The following is a 5,000-nucleotide window of genomic DNA, read 5'->3' as shown; positions in this document are numbered from 1 at the left end:
GTCATCTCCTAACTTAACAGATTAAGCCAGAGGACCAAAAACAGAATAAAACAGGACAGGACAGTATGTCACTTATACAAGCTGCTTTTATTTCTAGTACAGTATGACAATTTTTTTTTTTTTTTTGGAGGGGGGGGGGGGGGGGGGAAGGATCCTTGGCAGTGCATAAGAATGAAAAGCGACGGCGTTTTGTTTGTAAGAGGACAGGTTGTACTACAAATGACTTGATTTATTGATATCACGTGTACAGTGTATGTATGACACCTAAATTATTGTATTTATTTATTTATTATATGTATAGATGAAGGTTAATTCATATGACTGATGCTAGGAATGTCTGAAATCTCCTTAGAAGGATATTTTGGCCCTGAGAAGGGCCGAGTTTGGTGTATACTAGGGTGGTCGTTTTAGCTTATGCACGCTCTCCACGGATACGGCGAGCAAGCTGAATGTCCTTTGGCATGATGGTGACACGCTTGGCGTGGATGGCACAGAGGTTAGTGTCCTCGAAGAGACCGACCAGGTAAGCCTCGGATGCCTCCTGTAAAGCCATGACGGCAGACGACTGGAAGCGAAGATCGGTCTTGAAGTCCTGGGCAATCTCGCGCACCAGACGCTGGAAGGGAAGTTTCCTGATGAGCAACTCTGTGCTCTTCTGGTAACGACGGATCTCACGCAGGGCGACCGTTCCGGGCCTGTAACGGTGAGGCTTCTTCACGCCCCCTGTGGCAGGAGCAGACTTGCGTGCTGCCTTGGTGGCCAGCTGCTTACGAGGAGCCTTGCCTCCCGTGGACTTGCGAGCAGTCTGCTTGGTGCGAGCCATGGTGAACAACTGTGGTTTGTGATGGCCGGCGCCGAAAAATTTTTGCTTATATACGCCGTCTCGAGGCGCTTGCTCGAGCGCCATTGGCTGCTCGACTCGCCTACGTCACCCCGTTGCCCCTCCCCTCCTTCCTCTGGCTGCAGCCAACAGGCAGCTCACCTCAAACACTATTATCGCTGATTTTGCTCTATTTTTTGGATTTGTGCAAAAGTCATTTCACAGAGACGTGAAACAGACGAGTAGGCAACTGCAGTTTTGAAAGCGTTGTGAGAAAGCCGTGTTTCTGCTCGAGTACAAGCATAAAGTAAGGACAGGCAGGAGTTAGGAGTTGCCATGCTACAAGTACGTCCGCTTGACGGGATATAGTCTGGGGAAATCGTGCCGAAATTTTATTATTCACACAACTTCAACACCATGACTGGACGCGGCAAGGGAGGCAAGGGACTCGGAAAGGGTGGCGCCAAGCGTCATCGTAAGGTGCTACGTGACAACATCCAGGGCATCACCAAGCCCGCTATTCGTCGCTTAGCTCGTCGTGGCGGCGTGAAGCGTATTTCGGGTCTCATCTACGAAGAGACCCGTGGCGTCCTGAAGGTGTTCCTCGAGAACGTCATCCGTGATGCTGTAACCTACACGGAACACGCCAAGAGGAAGACCGTCACTGCCATGGACGTGGTGTACGCTCTGAAGCGCCAGGGTCGTACCCTCTACGGATTCGGCGGATAAGAGCTTGGCTAATCCATCGATTCCACCCACCACCACCTCAAAACGGGACCTAATTAGGTCCCTATACTTTTTTACTGAAGGGCTTAATAGACGATAACATAAATTGTTTTGATATCAGCTAGCACATTGGGTCTTATGAAATCTATTTTTTATCCTCGCATGCTTAAAGGGACTCTGATTGGGGAGGGAGGGGTGGGGGGGGGAAGGTTTGTTCCGTTATATACTAGCAGAGCAGGATCATTGGTGGTGGGGGGGGGGGGGGGTGAGGGAGAGAGAGAGAGAGAGAGAGAGAGAGAGAGAGAGATCTTTCCCAACTCTTCCTTTTTACATGAGTGAGCTACCCGTTTTATTCATTTTATCCTTCTCAGAGCTGTTTTGATAGTATCCAAATGATGGTAAATGAAAAGGGAGGACACGAATATCTACCCAGAATTCAGGACTGGCAATCGATATGCATGTTTGAGTGCGAATCTTTTTCTCTCTCAACTTAGGTATACGTTTATGTCGTACCTAAAAGCGAGAACCACACTATTGGGACAAGTATGCAAGGCCCAATTTTCCTAACAAGAACAGTTAATTTTGTTATTTTCGAACATTTCTTTCCAAATTGGTTTATCCAATTAACAGTATTATATTAAGATCATGAATTGCTGGGTTAGGTTAGGTTAGGTTAGGTTAGCTTAGCTTAGGTTAGGTTAGGTTAGCTTAGCTTGGGTTAGCATAGGTTAGGTTAGGTTTGATTACATTTCTATGTTAGATTTAACTCAAATTCAAAACAATTGCAGTCATTCGGCTTGTTAGTCAACTTGCCTCTAATAGGGGCAATTTGTCTAACAAGACTATTTAGTTTTGTGTGCATATATATATATATATATATATATATATATATATATATATATATATATATATATATATATATATATATATATATATATATATATATATATATATATATATATATATATATATTATAGCTTCAAGACTCCGAACCAATATAGAAGCATCAAGAGGAAGTGCTTGTGTTATGGGCCAATAGGCCTTCTGCAGTTACTTCCATTCTTATGTTTTTATTCCCATTGGTTCGTGTTTTATCTTGTGTAAATGTCAATCACCTCACCCAAAACTTTGGTACCATATCACCTCACCCATGTATGTGTGTATATATATATATATATATATATATATATATATATATATATATATATATATATATATATATATATATATATATATATATATATATATATATATATATATATATATATATATATAATATACAGAGTAAATCTACCCCAAAAGTAATGATTTATTTGTCTACAAAACTAAACTCTTTTTGGAATCATATGAGGCCCCTCCACTGAGGGGGGAGGCCTGGATGTTTATTGTCATGTGTATTCATGCTGCTTGCATGTCGTCGTTTATTTTGCCTTTGTTGTTTTCTTGACAGCTTTCTTTGCCTTGGGTGGTTTGGGAGATTTTGAAGCTCTCTTTATTTTGGGCTTTTTGTTCCCAACAACAAGCTGCTGCTGCTGCTGCTTCTTTTTCAAGGCTGTAGGTGGTTTGTTGCTTGTGGCGGCTTTCTTGGGAGTTACCACGGCCTTCTTTGCTGCTGTAGATGGTTTCTTGGTTGTGGTGGCTTTCTTGGGAGTTAGAACGGCCCTCTTCTCTGCTACGGCCAGCTTGAATGATCCACTAGCTCCACTTCCCTTGGTCTGAACAAGAATGCCGTCAGCCACTGCTTTCTTGAGAAATCTTCGGATGTAAATGGCGATCTTGGCAGCCTCGACTTTGTTGTTGGCAACAACGTACTTCTTGATTGCTTGTAGAGACGAGCCCTTACGGTCTTTGAGTGCTGCGACCGCGGCTAGAACCATTTGACTAGTTTTCGGGTGAGCAACCTGGACGCGAGGTTTCCTGGTGGTGGCCACCACAGCAGCAGCAGCAGCAGCCGCAGCCTTCTTGGTAGGCTTTGCTTCTACCATGATGATGATGAGATAACCAAGGTGATGAGAGACGCTCAGACAGTCACGGGGGAATGATGCTGCCGCCGCTTGAGCCGAACCTATTTATGTGCCGGCACGGTACAGAAGCTGCAACCTGGCAACTCGTCCACCAATCACGACGGTTGGTTTTACGGCTCCGAAACCTGGATCCCATATCTTCTCTAAAATAGAAGCATTTGTTCATGTTCTTTGTAAAAGTATCATAAAGCAGGACAGATGAGACAAATATCATAAAAACTGAAGAGCAGATGAGCACACACATGTATGTATTACAAAAGAAAATCCACAAATTCATTAGAAATTGGCAGGGTAGGCTGAGGAAGTAGGTAGATGTAAAATGTCTGTAAATGGCGAAAGAACATAAACCCAAGACTGAATAAACGATGTTAAATATCCATGCCAAGGAGACAAAAATATGTTAGGATACAATTACCATTAAGACACCACAAGAAGGTCCGTATCCTGCCGTGATGACTAAAAAGAGTTGGTTATTAGCCACAATGTGTAGGCAGTCTCATGCCAACGGCCATACCACGTTGAGAACACCGCTTCTCGTCCGATCAGCGAAGTTAAGCAACGTTGGGTTTGGTTAGTACTTGGATGGGTGACCGCCTGGGAACACCAAATGCTGTTGGCAATAATGTTTTTTGTTTTGTTTTGTTTTGTTTCGTTTGTTTTTGTTTGAATGGCTGGCTGGCTGGCTCCACGGGAAATTCACGGAGTTGTGTGGAATAAGGCCTGGTAAAATGAATTAATATGTATGTCATGTTTAAAACAAACTCGCTTAATATAGTGTGTGAGGCTTTATACAAAAACAAACAACCAAAACAAAACATGTTGTATATATATATATATATATATATATATATATATATATATATATATATATATATATATATATATATATATATATATAGCTTAATCCGGGTTTGAACTCGCAACTCCAAGAATACGCATCACTTATATACACTTTACCACTGGACCACTGCAGGACACTTGATGCTGAGGTATCAATTTAATGACGTAAATGCCATTTCCACAAATAAATGATAATTTAAAAGTATTTGTATGTACAAATCTTTTCTGTTTAAAAGGCTACAATATCAGTTACTGATATAATTTGTGTTAATGTTTCTATACCCACAGGAAGGCATGTTTTTGCTTATATGTAAGGGGTACGGAGAAGGAATCCACAGACCATCATTCCCCTTCCCCCCCCCCCCCCCCCCCCCCCTCCCACCTACTACCACCACCACCACCACCACCACCACCACCACCACCACCACCACCACCACTACTCACCACCAATCACCACCACCACCAATCACCACCAATCACCACCACCACACCTAACCGAAAACCCCCTAACACATCAACCCTCCCCCCAATCATCAGGCGAAATAATAACCCTCAAATGCCTGCCTGCCTGCCTGCCTGCCTGCCAGCCA

General features: G+C 43.2%; 1 non-coding gene across 1 annotated transcript; it reads left to right on the top strand.

Moving 5' to 3' along the window:
- The first annotated feature begins 4,070 nt into the window (after positions 1-4,070).
- Positions 4,071-4,189, top strand: LOC138361723 (5S ribosomal RNA). The gene has a single exon (XR_011227138.1). It is a non-coding gene; the product is annotated as a 5S ribosomal RNA (ribosomal RNA).
- The last annotated feature ends 811 nt before the right edge of the window (positions 4,190-5,000 follow it).

This window comes from Procambarus clarkii, unplaced genomic scaffold (assembly GCF_040958095.1).
Source record: "Procambarus clarkii isolate CNS0578487 unplaced genomic scaffold, FALCON_Pclarkii_2.0 HiC_scaffold_652, whole genome shotgun sequence".
Lineage (NCBI taxonomy): Eukaryota > Metazoa > Arthropoda > Malacostraca > Decapoda > Cambaridae > Procambarus > Procambarus clarkii.
Note: the sequence above shows the minus strand (reverse complement) of the source record. Positions and strands in the feature narration are given on the sequence as shown.